Here is a 25,763-nt window from a genome sequence, read left to right on the forward strand (position 1 = left end):
TTGACTTTGGTAGCTTTTAGATGGCGAACTAGGGGGTCGAAGTTTTTTTTTAAAGAGACAGTACTTCGACTATCGAATGGTCGAATAGTCGAACGATTTTTACTTAGAATCCTTCAATAGTCGTAGTCGAAGGTTGAAGTAGCCCATTCGATAGTCAAAGTTGCCCAAAAAAACTTCGAAATTCGAAGTTTTTTTACTTCGAATCCTTCACTCGAAGTTAGTGACTCGGCCCCTAAGTGATACTGAATTTGCTCATTTATCTAATTTAGGATTACCAGAGCACTTGAAAATTCACATGCTTCTAAAATATAGCTAGAAAGGCTGCAGTTAAAAAAAATGTGTCCCTGATTTTTCAAGTGATTTGGTATACCTAATATAACTCCATTTTGTATATTATTTATACATATACGTATTTAACCAGTGGCATACCTTGATCCTGCTGGACCACCACAAAAAAGAAGGAGGCCCAGAACACACAGAAAAGCCAAACCATCCCTTCCTCTTCCGCCCACCCATTAGTTCATTTGCCGGATGGGTGGCAAAGTTTAATCTTCATTGAGGGTGGGATAATACAGTTCAGCAAACCCTGTGAGACTCGCCCCCCCCCAGCAACTGCAGCGTCTGCTGTGCAGTAGTTACACCACTGTATTTAACTCCATGCATATATTTGATACCACTTTGCAAGATACACTACATATTTTAAAAGGTTAACATACCCCCTTTCAGTTGGGTTTGTGTGAAATGGGTGTATAAACACTATCTGTACTGAACACTATGGGGCCGATTCACTAAGCTCGAGTGAAGGATTCGAATGAAAAATACTTCGAATTTCGAAGTATTTTTTGGGTACTTCGACCATCGAATGGGCTACTTCGACCTTCGACTACGACCTTCGACTTCGATTCGAACGATTCGAACGAAAAATCGTTCGACTATTCGACCATTCGATAGTCGAAGTACTTTCCCTTTAAAAAAAACTTCGACCCCCTACTTCGGCAGATAAAACCTACCGAAGTCAATGTTAGCCTATGGGGAAGGTCCCCATAGGCTTGCTAAACTTTTTTTGATCGAAGGATTTTCCTTCGATCGTTGGATTAAAATCCTTCGAATCGTTCGATTCGAAGGATTTAATCGTTCGATCGAACGAAAAATCCTTCGCTCGATCGAACGAACGTTTAGCGCTAAATCCTTCGACTTCGATATTCGAAGTCGAAGGATTTCAATTCGAGGGTCGAATTTCGAAGTATTTTTTACTTCGAAATTCGACCCTTAGTGAATCTGCCCCTATATAACTTCAAACACTTAGCCTATTACTAAGGGGCAGATTCACTAAGGGTCGAATTTCGAAGTAAAAAATACTTCGAAATTCGACCCTCGAATTGAAATCCTTCGACTTCGAATATCGAAGTCGAAGGATTTAGCGGTAAACGTTCCTTCGATCGATCGAAGGATTTTTCGTTCGATCGAACGATTAAATCCTTCGAATCGAACGATTCGAAGGATTTTAATCCAACGATCGAAGGAAAATCCTTCGATCAAAAAAAGTTTAGCAAGCCTATGGGGACCTTCCCCATAGGCTAACATTGACTTCGGTAGGTTTTATCTGCCGAAGTAGGGGGTCGAAGTTTTTTTTAAAGGGAAAGTACTTCGACTATCGAATGGTCGAATAGTCGAACGATTTTTCGTTCGAATCGTTCGAATCGAAGTCGAAGGTCGTAGTCGAAGGTCGAAGTAGCCCATTCGATGGTCCAAGTACCCAAAAAATACGTCGAAATTCGAAGTATTTTTCATTCGAATCCTTCACTCGAGCTTAGTGAATCGGCCCCTAAGTGTTTGAAAAGACAGAAACGCGTAAGGCTATTAACACAATAAATCTTTTGCTTTGCTGCAACAACCTGGTGGAAGATTGCCTTACTGGAGTGCCTGCTCAAAAATACTTTTCGGTTGGTCCTCTCTATATGCTGAGGACACCTGGGTCACTTCCTAAACTTGGTGAGTAATAACTCTACAGATTGGAGACCCTTTCAAGTTTCATATTACTTGAGATTCATCTGCTTTCCATTGTGGGTGGTGCATCGACCAAAATCTGTCACTTTACAATAGAGCAAGGAGAGGCAGGGTATGCAGGCAGGCCTGGACTGAGATTCAAAATAGGCCCTGGCATTTCAGGTACACAGAGGCCCAAACAGGCCACACAGCAGCCCAAACAGCCTCCCACCAGCCCAAAATATAGTGACTGTCTATGGCAACTTATAGCAACCCCTCTGGCATTTGCCAGAACCCACAGATTGCCAGTCCTGGCCTGGTTGCAGGACATTGTGAGTAACCAAGGAAAGGCATCTTTCCTCATTTCTGCAGTAATTATGCCCTTGCCTCTAATTTTGTTGAACACTGCTGGTGCTAATAATAGAAACAAATTTCACCTAGATTCTGTAACCCTTAACAAAAAATATATTATTTGCCATCAGAGTATTAATGCATTTGTTATGAAAGTAACTGAACTGGGTAACTGAGACAAAGTTGAGACTAAAAGCTTAAAGGTCAGCCGATTACTAAATATAGTATGAACATTGATGAAATAATACTCTGCCGTTTTCATAGTCCAGTGTGTCAGTGTTAGGTGGCAGTTCAGAAAAATAATGTTTTTAAACTCTGTTAAAGGCATAATTCTTTCATAAAAACAGTAAGAAATGTATACTCAAAATGTGGGAGAGGGAATGGAACCTACTTGGCACATTGTCTGCAGAGGCTTCCGTTTCAGGACAGTGGACTCTACCAACCTGCCAACCCATCATATTGTGCTAAGGTCCTGTCTCGTTTATGCTACTAAAACCCCTCAGACAACAAAAGGAAAACTATACCCCCTGAACAACGTAGGTCTCTATTAAAAGATACTGCATAAAACAGCTCATGTGTAAAACCCTGCTTCATGTAAATAAACCATTTCATAATAATGTATTTTTTAGTAGTATGTGCCATTGGGTAATCCTAAAAAGAAAACTGCCATTTTCAAAAATAAGGGCCGCCCCCTGGGATCGTAGGATTCATGGTGCACACAAACAAACCAAACAAACTATACTTGTAAGGTCACATGAGCCAATTAACAGTCAGAGTTGTGTCTTTTGCTTCAACACTTCTTCCTGTTACAGTTAGAGTTGTAGTATTTCTGGTCAGGTGATCTCTGAGGTAGCACACAGACCATCACAAAATAGTGGTTCAAGGTAAGAGATGTAAAAGGGCAATATTTACTAAAATATATATACCAGGTTGGTAAGATTCTTTAATATGCCACTTAATATGATATAAATGATTCATTTTGGGGGTATAGTTTCCTTAACTACCAGTAAGTACCTTAACTTAGTTTTTCCAGTAAGTAGTCAAAGAGCTACACATCTAAATTTGATGTGATTTGGAGGCGCGGTTGTTATCCATCATTATAGCAATACCATGTTTCATGTTTGCCCTATGATACAGAACCATGTGTAAACCCTGGCTGTATTGTCTAAACCCAGGGGGTTAAGGGGGTGGTCCTTGGGTGCTTTTATAATAAATGAAAAAAAGGTAATAAAAAATATCCCCAGTTGCAGCTGGAGACTTGCTGTGCAAATCTGCCGGTGAAGTTGGGGGGGGGGGGGGGTGGTGTGAAGGGGTATGAGGCACATTGTAGCGCATCTCGGACGGAAATGTTGTCATGTGTAGCAGGAAGTGATGTCATGCACATTAATGAGTTTGACATCACTTCAACATTCTGGGTGACACCAGACCTAAATCCAGAGCTGGCAACTCCCCGGCAGACCACAATTACATGAATGACCTTGACTTTCAGATGAGCCCTTGCAAATAGGTGGAGGAAGGGTCAGATGGGGTTTAACTGCAACACTTATAAAGGGCACCCACCAGTACTTCCTTAACATATAATGGGTTTATTAACAGATATCAGCAGATACTCATGGTAAGGCAATAAGCAATGAGCAGTATACAATTAATACAGCACCCAACTTTACCAGTAGTGGGATATCCTTTTAGTGGTCTAGTGCTTTAAGAAAGTAAAAATATTGTGAAAATCATACAGCCTGTCACCAACTGCACCGGATACAGAATCCAATGTTACCATTAATTTAGAGGCATCATTGTCCTTGCTTAAAATATACAGCATGCCATTTCTTATTGGAATGTTATATACATGAATACAACTTTCACTGTAAAAAAGTTATTTATATTCATGAGAGGGACCTTAGATTGTAAACTCCACTGGGGCAGGGATTGATGTGAATGATACATAATCTCTGTAAAGTTCTACGGAATACGTCAGCTCTATAGAAATAAACAATAGTAATAACTAACAGAAGCAAAGTATACAAGATTACTAAGGATATGCTCTCTCGTTTTTTTTCCCTTCTTCGTTTTTTTCCTTTCACAGGAAGCACAATCCCTCCCATGAAACTGCCGAGATGTTGGGAATTACACCAGAAGAATATTCACAGGGTGGGTGTGTGAGAGAGTGACTGAGTGAGAGGGAGATTTTCCCACTAACAGAAATATTCTCACATGCCTTCCACTTTTACTGCAAAATCAGGGGGAATTTTTCCCAACATTAGGCTTTTTTTTTTTTGCTCATAATAAGAATCAGTAGTGAGTTTAATGGCACATTCCTGGCAATACCACCCATTTACTTTCCTCTTATTGTCCTTTCTGCAGCACAAACAAAACTCCACGATGGGACAAACCGAATAAGAAACGCACTGCTCATACAGCAATTGTCTGAGAGTACAGACACATTTTAATTATGTTCCTTTTTTTTCCAAGCAGACAAGGATAGGTCAAACCTTATGAAAATAGTCTGGCTTGTTTACTTTGCCTGAGTTTCAGTGCTAGCAGATGTAGTTACAGGGAAACCCAGGATGACTCAGAGCGAGACACTCTGGAATCATTTGTTAGTAAGCCAGCATAAACAGACAGTGCTGCATATAGCGACCGACTCTCACTGTTTCATAGGGAAACTCCCAGAATCTTTTCAGCTGGAAAACATGCACTATTTTTACTTCTTCTCCATGCAGATATTTTGCCCTCTTAGGAATGCTGTTTTCGAATGTTAAGAAACCCCCCCTGTATTCCAGTCATTGGATGCAGTTACAAAAAATATTGCTGAAGGGATGGGGGGCAGGCTTTAAATGGAAACTAGAACCCAAGAGAGGGGTTTGTGTTCACAAAATACTGTATCTTGGTTTGTACATATATGTTGAGCTGCTATGCTGTGTGCCTTGTCAATGGCACTGTGGCACATGACTAAATCTAATTTTGTAGTAATGTGCACTTTAACACTGGCATTAGTAACACTAAAGGGCTTATTTACTAAACAGAGCCAGGTGCCAAGCACAATGTCGGACTGGGATGCCAGGGGCCCTCCAGAAATCCTTTCGACTATGGGCCCACTTTCCAAACTTTTATTCCTCCTCTCCTCACTCACCTCTTTATTTTCCTAGTTTTTTTTATATTCACTTACTATACTCTATTCTTCCATTATTAAGCCCCTTAAAGAAATAGGGAATTGCCATGGATAGGCCAAATGGTTAGAAGCAAGAGGGCCCACTGTGAGTTTTCCGTCTGACACTGGCCAAGCACAAATATGGACTCAATGTGCCTCATTGCAGCATTTTTTGTACAAAAACTTGTGCACGACCAACTTGGACTTTGTACAATTAAGAGGAGAAGGAAAGGCAACAATCATGGTGCCAAAATTTAGGCAACCCCAGTGATTATATTCACTTACCTGATATCCCTGCCCTGTGCTCCCATCAGTAGAAAACTTTCCCAGCTGGGGTTCTTCTAGCAAGCATCACAGAATGATGTCTAATTTTTGGCACCCCAAAAATCAGAGCATAAGGTCTCAATGCACACTATTTCGTTGGCACAGCACGCAAATGGAACCCTACAAGAACTGTCTCATATAAATAGGTGTAAAGCACAGGGAATCCTTGCTCTGCAATTGGAATACTCATGCATAGAGCAAGTGTTTTGAAAAATGTCTTGACTGTTGAAGTATATATGCCATGAGCCCTTAAACATTTCTTGGGAATAATAATCAAGAAAACAGACTTTCTCTAGTCCCGGCTGAAGTAGTGTCCAAATTTAACAAGAATAAGGTTTTTCTGCTTGAATCAGTAACTTCCAATTGTCCCTATAATGCTGTAATTCTCTGGGTGTCACTAAGCTTTTAGCCTGTAATACTAAAAGTGAAACAAATTGCTAATACATCTATAAAATCTGTTTGTGATGGGTATTGTGAGGGTTTGCCTTGTCCTAAGATGCTAATATAATCAAAACACATTTTCAAAATGAAAAGCCAGATGTTTTAGGGATAAATTGTTAGTTTAGCAAGGTTCATTTATGAACGCATTGTAGGTTTAAAATTTGCATGCAAATCTCCATGCTTCTCACCCACAATGCACCATTTCCCCCAGAATTCCAGCATCATTGCAGGAGCCTTTTAAGTAGTGACAAAACAAATCAATAAGGCTGCAAATTAGCATCTATCTGGGCAAAGCAAGCAGGTTGCAGTGCACACTATCCAGATTTGGGATGGTGTCAATAAAATAAGGACATCATACATTTAATGAAAGTCAGTTGTGTCCATGGAAGCAATGGAAATATTGGCAGGTCAAGGCTACCATGCTAGGAGTTCCCATAAGTCCCTGTTTTAAGGGTATAGGCTCAGTTTCAGAGTCCCTGTCTGCAGTTATTGGCTCAAGAATGCAATTGTTTTTGGCTCACCCACCCCATGATTTTGCTGTAGGGGAGCTGCTTAGTATGTATATATATGATGTATATATATATGAACCCTGAACCTTTGTGAATAGCATAAATTAATGCTCATTTTACGTCTATTTGATGTATTAAATGTTTTCCCTTTTCTTTATGATTACTTTCAACTGGTCTCTGGTAGGTTCTCTCCTATTGGTCCTTATGTCTTTAAAAATGTAGCCTCTTCCCTCCTTATTTATAAGTGTCAGATGGAGGAAGGGAAACAAAGTGTATGGAGAATGGTAGTAATAGCTTTTCTAGTCAAAGCCCATGAACCCACGTGCAACAAGGGCATAGCAAGTGAATATCACTAGGAAAACAACAGCTTTTATATTTGTATGATTGAGCAGAATTTTGCAGGGAAGCAATATTCATTGTGGGGGGAGGGAAAGAAGAAGAACTCTGCTGTCCATGTAAATCTCTCAGGTTAGCAATGGATTAGACAACTGACCTTCCTTCTGTATGTAAGTCAGTGTGTCAGACAAATGCGGAATGTGCACTAATCTTTCTGTTGTTGAGATTTCCTGAGATCTGGGACATCAGTAGTGTCATTCAGGATATACACTTGGATCTCAAGCAATGGTTCATTAAAACTGTGCTTCATTAAGTTGTGAATAATGACAGATCTTTTCCTTAAGAGCTATTTGACCCATATGTGAATTCTGCTACAAGAACGAAAGGGCTAGAAGCATAAGCATGAAATGCTTGTTTGCAAATGCTCGATGTAAATTGGTGCTATTCACAAATGGCACTTGCCCACAAACACGTTCTTGCATCTACTTCTGGGGAGCGCCAATGCATTCATTAATTGTGCTATTTGCATGTCTGGATGCAGAAATTCCAGGGTTACTTTTAGAATGGGACACTAATGCTATTATTAATGGCATATACTGGAAACAGGATCACCAACAGGGGGTTACAGTGGGTGCTTAAGTTCAGAGTCCCGTACTTAGGGGCCCTTAAAATCTTGAAAGTATGATTAACATATGTTTTTATTCTCTTTTTTATCCCATAGAACACCAGTAAGGATGCCAATACAAATCCAGGCAATTTGTGGAACATGATATTTTACCTTGTTTAATATTTTTCTCATGCTGCACTAATTTCAAAAGATTAGTTAAACCAATATTCTTCCCTTGCTGATTAGGGTGCATGCCTATATGAATTTTACAAGGGTAAATTGACTTAAATTACTGTATTCATGATCCTCTAAAAGTGGTAATGGCATTTAGATGTCTGACTTATGTTTTGGTTGCATTCATGCATCTTCTGAGTTCACAGGGCTGCTGGGAGATGTAGTTCAAATCGCTGGAAGCCACAGATTAAATATTCCTGCTCTGGATCAAGTGTATGATACACTTTGATTTTACTGTTATTTCTAGGGAACTTCCCCTAGCAGTATCCACATTTTTTCAGCACAGTTCTATTTACTTCAAACAAATGGGTGTTAACTGTCTGGTAATAGATCAAAGGGCAGTCTCATTCTACTGCTAAACTTAGTTCCTTACAGGAGCCTGGGGAATAATGTTTCCGCATATATTTATGTTTGGCTGGCAGAAATGGAAACTTACAGAATATTACAGAGCAAACCTTGCAAGGAAGGTGGGCTACATTGCAGCAGCCTTCTGTCTAGTCTGTTGTTTTAATATGGCATGTCTGTCTCCCAAATGTGAAGACATGACACAAACCAAGACATGGAAGTGCTTTAGTTTTTAGCTGGCTATTAGCGTCTTTCATTCAGATCTTCATCCTGTCTGTGTGGGCACCTACATCCTTTAAAATATGACTTCCAGAAAAGATTTTACTCTACGATTCTGAGAGTAAAACATTTATTGGACTTTTCATTATTTCAAGCTGGTTGGCAGGAGCTTTATGTAGTGTTAAATATAAACTGTTTGCTTGTATGTGCGTCACAGTGCGTGAAGAGGTGTTTGAAAACCTGAGTGGTGGTGGACAAAACAGACTTTGAAAGACCTTAACTAAGTCACCTTAAAAGTTATAACCTATTCTATTTATAAGTAAGAACTCTGTATCATTGAACATTATATTATGTATGCAGTCAAGCAGACTCCATTTGTGGGTCTTTATTTTGTCATATATTCTGGTTAGGAAGATATAGGGTCAATATATAAAGAAGTAAACAACGATTCACCATAGATTCTCACATTATTTGCATTTTAGTCAATATGTAAAGAAGTAAACAAAAATTAACCATAAATTCTCACATCAATTGCACTTTGCCCCCCCCCACTTGGAACTTGCATTTGGCAAATTTGTATGTACTGTTTTCAACTGTATTTATGGATATTAAATAAACAGAAGATACCATATTGTTTATCTCACATATGATCACAGCTCATCCAACTCACTATCTTTTCCACCATCTACCAGATTTTGAGTTAGTTCCCAACCAGGTTCCAGCTTGTGTTTGCAGTGTGATACATTGTAATGCCATGCAAGTGTTAATGGTTCTGATCAGCATCCGCTCCCATGGATACAGACCCAATGGGTAGAATACAGGCAATTAACACTTGCACTTCTGTACAGTCGAATGCAGTGTTTCATATAACAAACAAATTGAAAGCCTGTGGGTACAGAGCCTTATGAATGACTAGCTGCCATCTTCTTTGACAGCTGCAAAAACTAGTCTTAATCTGGCATGTTTTCCTCATTGGTTTTAGCCATTGGAAAATAATATGCCATTGGAAAATAAATTTAAACTATGCACCCAGAGGTCTGAGCAACTGATTCACTTCAGATTTAATTCTATTACTAGATTTGCAATGCTTTATACTGTTACCCCTGCATTTCCTTATTCTTGAAGATTGTTAGCTCTAGCTACATGCAAAGTCCTCTTTACCTCTTATTTCAGCTTGTATTTGTATGCATGTGTGAGTGTTATTGTAAAAGCCCTACTCTTACAGTACTACATCCTATGTTGGAGCTACTTGGCAGTAATAATATACGATAACACCTCCACACCCTACCATATAGTGATAACAACGTCATACAAAGTAAGTATGGTATAGAAAGATTTATGTATTGTTTTATTAGAATCCAAGGAGAGGCAATATGCACATACACTCCTCACTTCCTATGCAAAGACACAACAGGAAGTCAGGAGTGCCAGGAACAAATAGCAGAATTAGTGTAGGTGGATTGTGCAAGTCTCTTTAGGGAAGGTAGGATGTCTTAAAGTGGAAATACACAGTATTACAAGTTTAGCATAAGTCTGTTATGCTAATGCTTTTCTACCTGTTTTTACAATAAAACTAAATATTTATCTTACACTTTCTAGGGGGCAGTCACCTTACAATGAACAATTGGGATGTTGTGGAGAGTATTACTAAGACAATTTTTAACTGTTCATTTATTTTTTAGACACATTGGAAAGCTATTTTTTAAACCGCACCTTGCACTGTTCCTCCCCCCTCCCCTTATCCCAGCATAAATGCATGTGCATGCTAATTTGTCACCATAGCAACTTGCAAGTGATGCACCAACATGTTTGCAAGTCCCGTAATCAATTGCAACGATTTGTGTTAGAAAGTATAAGTTGATCAGAAAGAGGTTTTTTTCTATGCATTCACACATTTAGACTAAACTTAAAAACGTAATGGGTCAGTATGCCCTCAGAATTTTGGCAGCATTGTGCTTAGTATAGAGGAATGCCTACACTATTATATACTTGTGGTATATTCTATATATGCTACAAAAAACTAAATTGTCGCCCCTGATATAGTGGGTGCCATTTTTGTTCTGTACATTCAGTCAGGGCCCCAAAAAACATCAAATTAGCCCATGTTCACCAATAGGCCACACCCCCTCTCTGTCAGAATGCCTGGGCGTCTTGGCTGTCCTTGTTTTTTTTGACTCTGTGCCTGTTCCTAATTTTTTTTGCTGCCTGCCCTGACTGCTAGTCTGTCTTTTACCACAATTTTGTCTAAGCCTTTTCTGTACCACATTTTGGATCAGATTCTGCCGTTTTTAGGTTCTGCAGCAATAAGTTCCATGTCCCAAATGGGTGCTAGTGAAGACTGGACTTGGCAGGGGTCTCCTCCTCACAAAAAATCCTCTGGAAGAACATGCATGTCTGCAATAAAATAATGTTAATAAATCCAAATACTGACATTACACAAACCAATAGGGAAAATAGATTGAGACAAACTGTCCCTTTAGTTGCATATGTTTGTTTTCCATCAAGCAGTTGCCTGCAATTTTCATTTAATTTCTTTTTATGAGAGTAATAATGTGTAAAGGGTAATAGCAGGAACTATGGAAGGTGGAAGTATAAATAAAAATACACCCCGGTATATTTTTAGACGGCATATGTAATACAGCATCTTAGGGTGTGGAAGCATCATTTTACAACCTTTAATGGTGCGCTATCACATAAACTTCCATTTAAAGTTCATTCAACCCTTGCTGGCACGTCACCAGCTCTGACTGAGCCTGGGCTGTTGGAAACTTTCTGACACATATTTGTGACAATAGTTTGGAGGCTGGCTGAACAGAGGATATGCCTATTATGTTGGAGAATTATGATACAAACTTAAATGTTCTATCAATGCAGAGCTGTCAACCCCAGGTGACTGGTTTTCGGGGGAACCCTGCAGTGTGCACAGGTGTAAAATTAGAGCTCACCACATAGAAACTCACCCACTTTTTTTTTCATTTCTAGGGGATTGTTAGAAACATATTTATCAAATAGTGAACTATTTTACCCATTGATAAATATGCTTCTGAAACTCCCATAGGAATTAATTTAAAGTAGGTGAAATTTTCTGTGTTCAGCTCTAATTTCACACTTTGATAAACCTACCCCTAAAGATATGGTGATCCAAATTACAGAAAGATCCCAAACATTCCGGATAATAGATCCTCTACACAGTTTTACATCACTGCAGCCTTTTCTAAGTTAAGCAATACATCTGTTGAACTCAATGGAATTTTCCCCCTACTGAATACAACCAGTGCTATACAGGGCCTGAGACTTGTTATCTCTGTTTACTGCTTATGCTTACACCCCAATAAAGACAGCTGTGCACCTGGGGTATTGTACCTATTACTCCAAACAGCCGTCCCTGTACCTACAGGGAGAACACCATGGTTAATATGGTGATGTGAACTCATTGCATAGAATTTAAGGGGTTGATCCCCTTGAAAATAACTTTTAGTGTGATGTAGAGAGTGATATTCTGAGACAACTTGCTTTCGTTTTTCATTATTTATGATTTTTGAGTTATTTAGCTTTTTATTCAGCAGATCTCGTTGCTAGGGTCCAAATTATCCTTGCAACCATGCATTGAATAAGGGACTAGAATATGAATAGGAGAGTGTCTGAATAGAAAGATAAGTAATAAAAAGTAGTAATAACAATATATGTGTAGCCTTGTTTTTTAGATGTGGTCGGTAACCCTCATGCTAAGAATTGGGTATTCTGTAACATACTAAGTTACCTCAAAGTTGACCACCTAGTTAATTTTCACAAAAGCCCTTTTATTTTTGAACGGAGACATTTTATAAATATATACTGAATTTGAATATCAGTCAAAGTGTCACACGTTGCCCTAAAGCTCTTGGGCCCAGCAACCCGGTATCTGCTTCTTTTATACTTTTTATACCTCTGATATCAGATGGAGGGTTGTTGACAGAACATCCAAGCTATAAGAGGATATCTTTTTTCATATGGGCCACAAATTGCTCAGATTCCAAAGGAAACTTTTTAATTAGTTTTTGGAGAATGCAAGAAATCGGCCCTACTGTACACTTGTCAGTTTACCGATTACAAACTAAAGTAGTTGCTAGTAAGATCAACACCTAAGTGTGGAATGTGGGAAGCCCCATTTGAAGCCATTCTATCACTGCTGTGCTGCAAAGTAAAGCTTACTTTATCAACATCAGAGCTAATTCCTTCCCACAAATGACTCCTAATGCCAGAATACTTCAGGGGCAGGATATGTATGATGCATTTGCTAAAGCAGATTACTAGGAAGAGAGAACGTGAATCAATGCAGAGCAGAAATATTGATTAAAGCGAGCTTCGTGTTTTCCTGGAGGGAACACCTATAATGACTTTCTTGTCTTTCCAGGAATCAGTTGCAACCTCCATCTATCTCCTGGAAGAGGCCTCACTTTTATATTTATATAGATTGTTATCAGAGGGAATTCCTGGTATCAAGAGGGGCATAAATTTCACATCTGGGTTACATATAGTTTATTGTTAAAACATATTAATTAGTGCTATGTTAAAATTCCATTTAAAGTTAATTCATTTCAACAGAAAACAGATTTTAAAACTGCGGGATTTCATAGACAATCTTGTCTTTAGTTCACTTAAATTGGCCATAAATGGGCAGATTTAAGCTGAGTCGACATTTTATATGCCTATGTATGGAGCCCGTTATCTGGCCAAATTTGGAAAATCCCATCTGACAAGGAGCACATTGGTTTGTTGATACAGATATGAAACCTGTTATCCAGAATGCTCAGGGCCTGGGGGTTCTCAGACAAAGGATCTTCCTGTAATTTGGATCTTCATATCTTGAATCTACTAGAAAATAATGTAAACATATGATAAACCCAATAGGCTGGATTTGCTTGAAATAAGGATTAATTATATATTAGTTTGAATCAATTACAAGGTACAGTTTTATTATTACAGAGAAAAGGAAATCATTAATAAAATATTTGGATTATTTGGATAAAATGGAGTCTATGGGAGACATGGGAGAAGGCCTCTCAGTAATTTGGAGCTTTCTGGATAACAGGTTTCCTGATAACGGATCCCATATCTGTACTATTCTTATATGATGTATATCTGTCAGCCCCACTATATCATCCGATCATTGGCCCAGGGGAATAATCAGATCAGTCCGATTTGGCCCAGCACATAGGTGGCCACAATGGGTTCAGATCCTCTCAATTGGCATCCTGAATGTGTATAGCCTCGCCTTTAGATAAGTGCTCATCACATCATTTGATGCATATGTTAACAGAAGGGGGCACATTTACTAAGGGTCGAATATCGAGGGTTAATTAACCCTCGATATTCGACCATCGAAGTAAAATCCTTCTACTTCGAATATCGAAGTCGAAGGATTTACCGCATCCATCGATTTTAATCCATCGATCGAACGATTTTCCTTCGATCAGAAATTGCTTAGAAAGCTTATGTGGAAGGTCCCCATAGGCTAACATTGGTGCTCGGTAGGTTTTAGGTGGCGAAGAAGGTAGTCAAAGTTTTTTTTAAAGAGACAGTACTTAGACTATCGAATGGTCGACTAGTTGAACGATTTTTAGTTCGAATCGTTCAAAGTCGAAGTCGTAGTCAAAGGTCGAAGTAGCCAATTTGATGGTCGAAGTAGCCAAAAAAAACCTTCGAAATTCAAAGTTTTTTTCATTCTAATCCTTCACTCGAGCTTAGTAAATGTGCCCCTAAATGTGCTAAATTTCTTCATAGATTGCAGGTTTATATTAGGACAGAGCACCATCAATAATATACCTAGTTGATGACCAAAAGCTAAATCCATAAACTACGTTTTTCAGGAGTTAAGAAACCTGATATTACACACTGTTTTCTGGAATGAACAAACACACTGTTGGAATAGAATTACCTTTGTAATTCAAACAGGAACAGCCAGTGCACCTTTTGGTACAGTTGTACAGCTAAATATTTTTTTATTCAGCCACATGAACATAATTTCCCAAAATGTGTTTTTACTTGCTGTTTGCTCATTTGTGTTCTGAACATTGAATACAATTTCATCTTGCTTGTTATTAGTGCCAATTAAGGTTAATTAGCAGACTTCTAGTTGTCCCAGAAGATAAGCATAAAGCATAAGCGGTACAGTGAGACCATGGCACTTGTGTCCCTGTCGCTTCAGTAATTGAGAGAGAATTCTCAGTTCAGGTTCATTACAGTAATATCTGTGCCTCACAGACTGAATGGGAGTGTACAGAGGGATCCTGTGGGACAGATACAGTACATAAGAGAAAATGATATAGACTGTACGTTATGTTCTGTTCTGTGTGCGCTATCAGTTTGTTGGCTGCATAGTCACTAACCTTATTTTCTGTCTGTTGCAAATGGAAACATGACTCTCTAGTCTTTCATTTGTCTTCTAAAATGATTATGTTGATAAGTATTTTATATAGTAGAAACAAAAAAATCAGCATTTTCCATGGCAAGGTGTGCTTTTTTAAGAAATTGTCCTCATGATGTTAACATACCTCGCAATGTTCCTGTTTTACAAATCAGGACACTCTGTGCAGGGCATATTATTTGATTTCATTGCTCGTACAAACGAAGAGCATATGCCTTATCAGAGTAATCTTAATTGGTTTTAATAAATGTCTCTTGAGGATCTATTCCTTACCCAGCTGGCAAGCATCTACAGCCTGATCAAATATTTCAGTTTATAAATATAATCCAGATCAACATTTATGACGATCATTTACTTTATTAAAATTCCTGCTAAATGGGCTTTTTGTCCTGTATTGTTGTATCATAAAAATGGCTCCATCTGCCCATTTGTTAGAAAGTTGCTTTGGGAAGGTAAATGCCCAAGTTCTTTAAAATGATATCAATAGCAGCATTTGAACCATAGGCAGCAGATACCGATTTGAATTATATTTATTAAATTAAAAGTACCCCAAGTGAGCGCTAAGAGTTGATCTTGAGGGCTGCAGAATGCAAATAATAGCATTTCATTTAATAAAAATCTACACAGAAAGAGTGTGAAAATTGTAGGAAAAAAAGTTGTAGGGATCTGTGGCTTAAAGGGATACTGTCATGGGAAAAAAAATTTTTTTCAAAATGAATCAGTTAATAGTGCTGCTCCAGCAGAATTCTGCACTGAAATCGATTTCTCAAAAGAGCAAACAGATTTTTTTATATTCAATTTTGAAATCTGACATGGGGCTAGACATTTTGTCAATTTCCCAGCTGCCCCATGTCATGTGAAACCAATGGGCACAAGTGTGAAATTTGGGCCTAGGGCTCTCGATTTGGCACCTACATCTCCAGTATCCTTAGTGATTACCAGATTTTCAATACAGGTATGGGACCTGTTATAAGGGGTCTTTCCATAATTTAGATCTCTATACCTTAAGTCTACTAAAAAATAGTTGAAATATTAATTAAACCCAATAGGACTGTTTTGCCTTCCATAAAGATTAATTATACTGTTTACTGTACTGTTTTATTACTACACTGAAAAAGGAAATTCTTTTTAAAAATTAGAATTATTCTATTAAAATGGAGTCTGTCGGAAATGGCCTTCCAGTGATTCAAAGATTTCTGGATTACGGGTTTCCAGATAACATATCCCATACCTGTATCAGCATTGTAACCACTTATATCTTCAAACCCAGTATAATGGATTGCACATTTATACAACCTGTGATAGCGAGAATTGTAAGAGCCCTTAAAGTGAGATATTTTTATTAAGGGGGCCCTTCAAGTAAGTCATTGAATAAGATATTTACTGTATAGGTGCAGGCAGATATATCTGATTTCTTGTACCACAACTGGTATAATTACATCACAATTTCCAGGTCCAAGATACTAGTTTTAGGGCTCTTACTCACAAGCGTTTTTACCTGCGCTCCCCTGCGTTCCGTTTTTTGGCGTTCAGCGGCTGGGGAGCGCAGGAATAGACGCATTTCATTTTTTCAAATGGGGCTGTACTCACACAGGCGCATGTAGGCGCCGAACGCAGGTTGAGACGCAACATGCTGCATTTTTCCTGCGTTCGGCGCCTACATGCGCCTGTGTGACTACAGCCCCATTGGAAAAAATGTAATGCGTCTATTCCTGCGCTCCCATGCAGCTGAACGCAGAAAAACGGAACGCAGGGGAGCGCAGGTAAAAACGCTCGTGAGTAAGAGCCCTTAGTGAAATCTTAATTTGGCACTATAAGATTATTCAGACAAAACAAATGCATATAATGCTAATAGCTGGGCACCTACTGAGTTTTAGCCGCTCCCTAGGCAAAGGCTTCGTAGGCAGGAATGATAGTATAATGGTGGAGTGTTGTATAGTAAAAGCTTCGTTTCTGTAATAACCAACCCTCCTGTTTTATTAAGTGGGTTCTGTCATTAAGCTTAATAGAATCAAATTCAAAAAAAATATTTTTAATTAAAAAAGGTAAACATGGGTGCTTAATAACTAATAACTAGTTAACAAATATATTTATGTACCAAACATTATTATGTGATGCTGCCAGTTTTATTAACTGGCAAACAACATTTCAGATCTATGTTAATGCCACATAATGCAGCACTCTGACTTACGGTGGTGGCGTAAAACATTAATTCTCATAAAATATTAACTTCCTTCATTAATTCTGGAACGTGTCCATCACCCAAACACCAGCATATGCCTCCAGGTTAATATAGGATAAACTGACAATTTTAGTTTTGTTCATTAATTACACACCAGATTCAAGCATTGTGCAAATGAAGCTAATTCAAACCAAAACTGGTGCCTCACAAGCAAGGGTCAGTCAAGGCAACTCCACTTCTTCAGTTTTTTTCATTTGTTTCCTGGCATCTGTTTTTAAGAGTTGTTTTTGGAACTTTTTGGAATTCATTGATCATGGCTAATTTGGAATTGTATGAGCATTGTCAGTTACATCATCTTTGGGGCCAAATAGAAGTTTGTAACATCAGTGAGATTGTGTAGTGGTTTTAGTAAGCATTTCTCATAGTGTTCCTTCTAGAATCAGTATGTGTCAGAACAAAATGGCCATAAAAGGAGTAAACATTCAATCAGGTAGTAATTTGGGCATTGTGAGACATGGTCAGTGATTGTGGTGTTTATGGAGTAGCAGGTCTGTACAGAATAACTAGTCTATACAAGCATTGCATAACCTACAATAGGACACATATGTTAAGGTTGTGAAGACTGCTTTTTGATGATTGAGCCTTGAACCAATAGTTTAGACAGAGGGTAGAGAGGGGATCCATAGTAATCCAGTTGTGGATATCTGCTGAACATGGCACTGAGCTGGAATACTGCATCCCATATAAAAGTAAGCAACCTCTTTCTGTTATTGACACTTTAATTCTGCTTTGACACTGCAACAACTTCAGTGCACTCCAGACATTTCAGACGAATTAATTTTTTTATGTAATATACACACAGGAGATAATCACCTGAAACCATATTAAAGCATAATAGGCAAAGTGTTAGCTTGAGATGTCTTACTTTCTGGCCTATTTAAATGTTTTCATGACAAATTGTTCTCCAACTGTAAGTTCAATACTGAAAACACGTGCTTCATTGATCACTTCTACAGGTATCAGTTCCCTGAAACCTGTTATCCACAGTTTGGGAAGGCCATCTCCGATAAAGTCCATTTAAATACAGGTATGGGACCTGTTACCCAGAATGCTAGGGACCCGGATAAGGGGTCTTTCTGTAGTTTGGATCTCCATACCTTAAGTCTGCTAAAAAATAATTTAAACATGAATTAAATCCAATAGGCTGGTTTTGCCTCCAATAAAGATTAATTATATCTTAGAACGGATCACGTACAAGGTTCTGTCTTATTATTTGTGGGGAATTGCTCATAACAGCGGGTAGGGCCTGGGGTTTATTGTTGAAACCAAACAAACTTAAACAGGCACAAGTTCTGTGCTATAAAAACATTGGTGGCAGGGGCCTATAGAATATTAAAATAATACATTGAAAAAAAAACCCACATTGGTGTTCAGAAGAATTGAACTCGGAGCTTCAGCACTTCAACTTCGCCTCCTTTTGTGACTTTGGGTCTTTTCACCACTTCAGGACTTCAATATCGGCTGTTTTCGTGACTTTGGGTCTTTTCGCTGCATCGGGTCTTCGGCTATTTTCGTGACGTCAGGTCTTTTTGCCGATTCGGGAGTTCGGCTGTTTTCGTGGCTTCGGTCCTTCGGCTGTTCTCAGCAAATCCGCATTTCGGCTGTTCTCAGCACTTCCGCATTTTATCTTTTCAAAACTGCAGCACTGCCGGGCCCCCCTTCATGCCCGGGCCCGGGCCACTTGTCCCCAACTGATGGCGGCCCTGGACAGCGTACTGGTTTTGCTTGCTCCAGGGTCCTAGCCTGTCTTACCCTGGAGATTTAAAGGAGCCAATATCTCAGGCTGGGTGTTATACACCTCCCATCATACACAGCCAGCCTACTGGGACAGAGCTCTTTGTCACAATTACAAGAAAAAAAGTGTTAACATTTTGAATTATTTGATTAAAGTGGAGTCAATGGGAGATGGCCGTCCCATAATTCAGAGATTTCTGGACAACGGGTTTCCAGATAAAAGAGCCTACACCTCTAATTTTAATTTAAAAAAATATTTTCTGATTCATGGCTATTTTCTATGAAAAAAAGAACAAAAATACAGCAGTACATCTTTGGCTTTTTGTGTGTATAGATTCAATGACCTTCTTATAAAACATTAGGACAGCAATAAAATCTTGACACATTTTGGCCAAATTTGACATCACTGCTGGACAAGACTTTATTGCAGAGTCAGTGTGTTTTGCTTATAGGAATGGAGAGCGACTGGACATTATTAGCAGGTACTCTTATATAAATGAATGCTGTAGTGTTCAGTACACAGAAAGTACACATTTTACAACTGCTTGTTTTTAAGGATGATGCTTTCTTTGTTGCAGAGGCTCCCAGAGCAATTATCTCTGCACATTTTGTACAGGAATTATTTCCCCTTTGGAATTGCTCTGTCAACATTCGAGACCCAAAATCCTAGATAGCTGTGCCCACAAGTTTGGCAATAATCCTTCTGGTAATCTAGATAAACAAAGGATATACTATCCTGTATTACACATTTTGAAATGTATTGCTCAACTGGACATTAATGGGATGTATTATTAAAAAGCACAGGGTACAAGAGTAAAGCCAGTGCTACACACAGGGGGTTATTAATCAAAGTCCGAATTATCTAAATATTTTCTGCTACAAACTCAGATCAAATTCGCACAGGTTTTTTACGCTTATTTATTATTACATTTCCCAAAAATTCGCATTCGTTCCAGTGGCGGAACTACCGGGGGAGCAGGGGTTGCGAGCGGGCCAGGGCCTGCACCCCCTCAGGGCCCCCCCGGCAGCCCGTGCGCCACTGAAAATGCAGGCCGTACAGAGGGGGCGGGACCCGGCTGTGCGTCACGCAACAGGGCCCGCCCCCTCTCATCTATCTATCTAAATTATCATCTGTTATTTAAAAAATGTTTGTTACACTTTTCCTTGTGCACATACTTAATATTAGTTGTAAGAACCTATAACTCCTCATTTGCACCACTGCACATTGTATGTTATAATGCTTCTTACTAAAAAACATATTTCTGTACCAAAAGAATACACCCCCTTCAAGCACATCATACTGATTGTGCTATGTGCAATTAGATTTGCATTGTAGTCAGTCATAATGAAGTTTATTACATTGTATATATTTTATTTATATTTTAATTAAATATTTTGTTGTTAATGCTGCATTTTTTTCTAATGAGGACTGCACTGTTTCTGGTATTTTCTTGAATTTGCGTGAATAAAACACAACGCAAAAAAGTATTTTTTATGTGGCTGGTTTGTAACCTGTATCATTTATTATTTTATTGGCTTCCTGGTGGCTAACATTTATCTAGTGTAACTTGTGCTTTGGATAGGCTATTGCATCCTCTTTGCAATGCAAGAGTGAGATCTTTGTGATGTTGAGTAATAGCGGAGACGTGTTCAAGGGAAATGTTGTCATCATTTACTTGTAATTAGGAAACAGATCTGGTTGATACCATTGGCCAAGGTTTTACTGGACTAGTTCAGGATGTCATCTCTCTATGCACAGTGATCGGTCAGATAGTGAGGTCTGACTATTAAGGAATTGATGGGATTTCTGCTTAATCCATAGCTCTACTTTGCTTTTACATTGGCTGCAACATAAAAACAATTATTTGAGGTTAAACAATAGTCAAATGGTGGTATAATCAGATTCAGATAATGTAGTTGCAAGTACCATAAAATTCTGAATTCTATGTATACATTGTGAGCATTTCGATATGATAATACATGCTTTTACTTGCTGCTAGATCAAAAGAGTTAGTTTACTAGAAGGTTGCAAAGATATGTCCTAGGTAAGGTCTTATAGATTTCATTATTGGTAGTGGCTTAGGGCAGGGGCACGCGGGCAGATTCGGGGGGGGATTTAGTCGCCACGTTGACTAATCGCCTCTTCTTTGGGGTGACTAATCTCCCCGAACTGCTTACCCGTGTCTTCCGTCTGCTTCAATGAAAAAACGCCTGCGGCAAAGCACATGCAGGGCTTCGATTTCCGAAGTCGCCTGAAGTTTTTTCGTGAGTTCCCTCTGTGCACCCACCCACATCCGTGAGTGGATAGACAAATGCATGCAGCAAGTGGTGACAATGCAGTCAGGGGAACCGGGGCAGTGTACCTGCTAGGGCCCCACTCTTCCCCAGATATACCCACATTGCAGGGTCTGCTACAATGTAGCTACACCATTGGTTGTTGGGTATTTTCTATTTACCCTTGAATGAGTTCAGTATTTCTGCCCCAGTGGAGATTACATTCTAAGGTTCATACCTGCAATATTTACTAGTAAAGTTTAAGGGTGGCAGGTAGCTGCTTCTGTCTGAGCCATCACCTGCTTCTCACTATAAGTATATAAAGATAGATTAAGAGTGTGTGAACATCGCAATGTGTTTTTCAGTATTTGCTGATAAGGGTTAACAGGAAAGTATTGCACACAGGTATTTCAAACAGATCATTATCTATGCCTTCCAAATATAACTTGCGAGGAATTATATTAAACCATTCAGTTATTTATGCATTTTTTTCCATTTCCTAAGAGAGAGAAGATATTTGCATGCAGTTCACTGGGAAGGCTAAAAAAAGCAATGGCACGTTTAGCTTTTTCACTTCCTGTTGGTCTCCTGTCCAGGAACCTACATGAACAAAAATAGGATTTCCAATGCTACATAACCTCGGTAAACAGCTTATTTTTCAAATTCTATGAGAATTTATAAGTATATACAAGTATATCAGAAGAAATATCTTAAGGGCAGATATAACAGATATTGGTATGGAAAATAAAGATTCTGATGGTATTGGATTTAAAAAACTGGTCTAATCAGCTAGGAAACTGCATTCACTTATCAGTTCTCTCAATATCGATATGGTATCTAATTATCTGGAAAAAACATTATCCAAGGCCTTTTATGTGATTTGAAATCTTAGAACACTTGTTATGTTGGTAGTCTGACATAAGCTCGCACAAGGATATCTATAGATTTTGTCAAAATTGAACAAACTGGCTCATTGGATCAATTGATTCAATAGGCCAGTTTGACCTAAAAAAACAACTCCTGGATAGATCAAATGACTTGGAATGCTGCAGGATTCCCAAGTCAACCTTTGATAACCCTGCCCCTTCATTTTTCATTCTCTGTATAGCACAATGAATGAGGTGGCTTTTATTTTATAAATCATAATACTAATTGTCTAATGGAAACATTAACATATCAATTATAACTATGAAAGTTTTATTAACCCAGATAGCTTAGCCTAAGATACCATTGTTGTAGTCAGTCATCCAATTATGTTATAATCTTACATTACCAGATCATGTGAAAAATCAGTGACTTTTTTTTTTTACCCATAATATAGTTTTGTTTTCAAATGGCAGGGCTGGCCCAAAGCAGTGTTTAAAAAGTTAATCAAGCTAAGATTTGGTTAAAATATTTTGTTATCTATCTAAAATCTATGGTGTCAGAAGAAACTCCCAATTCAGTCTCACTGTGCAAAATTTTGCAAGCCTTGCAGGCTCAGAGTTGAGTGATAGTACACTCATGCAATGCTCCTTTTTTGAACTTATATTATACAAGTATGGAACCTGTTATCCAGAATGCTCACGACCTGGGGTTTTCCAGATAAAGGATCTTCCTGTAATTTGGATCCTTATACTTTAATTCTACTAGATTTTCAAAAAGAAAATAACCCAGTAGGCTGGTTTTGCCTCCAATAAGGATTAATTATAGCTTAGTTTGGATCAAGTACAAGGTACTGTTTATTATTACAGAGAAAGAGGAAATCATTTTAAAAAATTTGGATTATTTGCATAAAATGAAGTCTTTGGGAGACGGAGCTTTCTGGATAATGGGTTTCCAGATAAGGGATCCCATACCTGCACCACATTTATTGCTTATGAACATTCAGAACTTTAACTAAATACAGTATATCACATACAGTTTCAATCTGGAGCCGAGGGGTGTGTGTGTTGAGCCACTAAGAATATGGGTGTGTGCTTTGTGTTGTTTATATCAGAGGGTGACAGATATAAATAAGAATTAAACGGGTATTGCAACTATATTGTGAGATGTATGGTAGGCTGACACTTATCACTAAACAGCAGTTTTATGTAAATAAAGGAACCAGAGACTTTTTGTTCCCATGCAGCACTCTCAACATGCTCTTTACTGGGCTAACAGTGTGTGTGTGTGTAGTTTGGATTTGTTCCAAGTATTGCTTACGTAAGGGGAGCTATTGCTACTGGAACGTTTCTGGAACCATCTAGTCATCATCTGCATTGCAACGGCTTTCTGTGATGTTACTTTTTTTTTTGAAAATCAACAGAAATGGATCCTAGGCTGACAATTATATTGCCAAAGTGTATTTGCTTTTGTTATAGAAAGTTACCATAGCAGCTGAGAATGTCTGCAGTCTGGGATAAAAAGAAAGACAAATTATATAATGTGTATTTTTAAATGTTGCAAGGCCTCCAGGTGAAACAGACAAGGTACACTCTGTTCTTCCCAAGCTGTATACAACTGCATGCATGCTATTTTAAACTGCTCCAGGAACACTTTAACAAGGGTATAATTTTTGAATGCATTGTAATGCTTTTAGCTGACCTTGAAGAGTAGAAATTAAAAAATGTATTAAACATACATAAAAATAGTAGAACATTTGACTACAGAGGAGTGCCATTAGCTGTGTCCCTGCTTCTGCACCTATGCTACTGCTATGGCCACAGTTAAACCTACAATACAGGGAGTGGTTTAAATGCCAATTACACTTATTTTTAACAGAACTTCTATTTATAATTTTCTTTCTTGCATCTTCATAGAAATATCATATAAAAGACATTGCACCCTTTTGATACAAGTGGCATCTTTTAAATGATTTAAAACCAAATTGATGATACTCGGCACCACTAGATGACTGCACTGCTATAGAACAAATGATTATATTTCCAGCACTACCCATTATTGCCAACTGACCACTTACTGCAATTTCTGACAATTTCTAGAGGGATATTACAGTTAAAAGTGGGTTGACAGTAGCATATTAATTAGCAGAGGTTTTATTACAGGGTTGAATCCAATTTATGAAAGTCAGCCAGGGTAATGTGATTCAACTGCACATGCATGTGCTGCCGCAGGCTGGAGCTGGCAGTTTTTCTTTATTCTTTTGTACAGTATTATGGAATGATGTTCAAGGTCAAAATCGCACCACACCAGAGATATGTTTTTACATGAACTTTTTTTTTTTTACAAGGGCTGGGTAATCAACAATTCATGGAAATACAGGATTATCAACAGTCATTTAGCAAGTCATCTGACAATTTCTAATGCACTACTAAAAGCTCTTGCAGGAGCAACAGAACGCATTTATTTAAGAGAATTCATGTAAACATTAAAAAACATTAAACAGCACATTAAGGTCAGCAGCATACAGCATGACATAAGTAGGAAATTTCTGATTTACATGAAAGATATGTGGCTGTCAGTGGGCATAATGGGCATGGGTATTTTGATCCAGGTCTGAACTGAGAATTAAAATAGGCCCTGGCATTTCAGGTACACAGAGGCCCAAACAGCCCACATAGAGGCCCAAATAGCCCCCACCAGCCCACTAAATACTTACTTTCTATGGGACCTTATAGCAGCCCCTCTGGCATTTGCCAGAACCCAGTCCGGGCCTGTTTTGATCTATGAAATCTTCCTGAGAGGACTAAAGGTGACTAGAAATGTCATTGCACCTTTCTAGTCACTGTAGGTGGAGTACAAGGGCGTAAATACAGAGGAAGCAGACCCTGCGGCTGCAGGGGGCCCCATGAGGTCCTACTTAATGTGCACTTTTAATATATATTGGTAAAATAAGTCAACCTCTGGATATTTTGGAGGCCCTAAAATAAATTAACTGTGGGTCCCAGTAACATATAGTAACACCACTGGTGGATAAGGTCCATGTGACCAGGCTGGAGTTGTCCTTAATATATTGAGTTAATATAATGGGTTGAGGGCAGAGGACCTTTTGTCTTTGTCATTAGAATGCTGAAAAGTGCTTACTAAATTTGCACTTGGATTCACCACAAAAACCATGTTCTATGTGATTCTTATACTGGCATCTGAAGATTCTTTAGTAATATAGAAAAAAAAATGGAAAGTTACCATAGCAGCTGAGAATGTCTGCAGTCTGGGATAAAAAGAAAGACAAATTATATAATGTGTATTTTTAAATGTTGCAAGGCCTCCAGGTGAAACAGACAAGGTACACTCTGTTCTTCCCAAGCTGTATACAACTGCATGCATGCTATTTTAAACTGCTTCAGGAACACTTTAACAAGGGTATAATTTTTGAATACATTGTAATGCTTTTAGCTGACCTTGAAGAGTAGAAATTAAAAAATGTATTAAACATACATATAAATAGTGGAACATTTGACTGCAGAGGAGTGCCATTAGCTATGTGTCCCTGCTTCTGTACCTATGCTACTGCTATGGCCACAGTTAAACCTACAATACTGGGAGTGGTTTAAATGGCAATTACACTTATTTTTAACAGAACTTCTATTTATAATTTTCTTTCTTGCATCTTCATAGAAATATCATATAATATACATTGCACCCTTTTGATACAAGTGGCATCTTTTAAATGATTTAAAACCAAA

This window comes from Xenopus laevis, chromosome 1L, assembly GCF_017654675.1.
Source record: "Xenopus laevis strain J_2021 chromosome 1L, Xenopus_laevis_v10.1, whole genome shotgun sequence".
NCBI classification, from domain to species: domain Eukaryota; kingdom Metazoa; phylum Chordata; class Amphibia; order Anura; family Pipidae; genus Xenopus; species Xenopus laevis.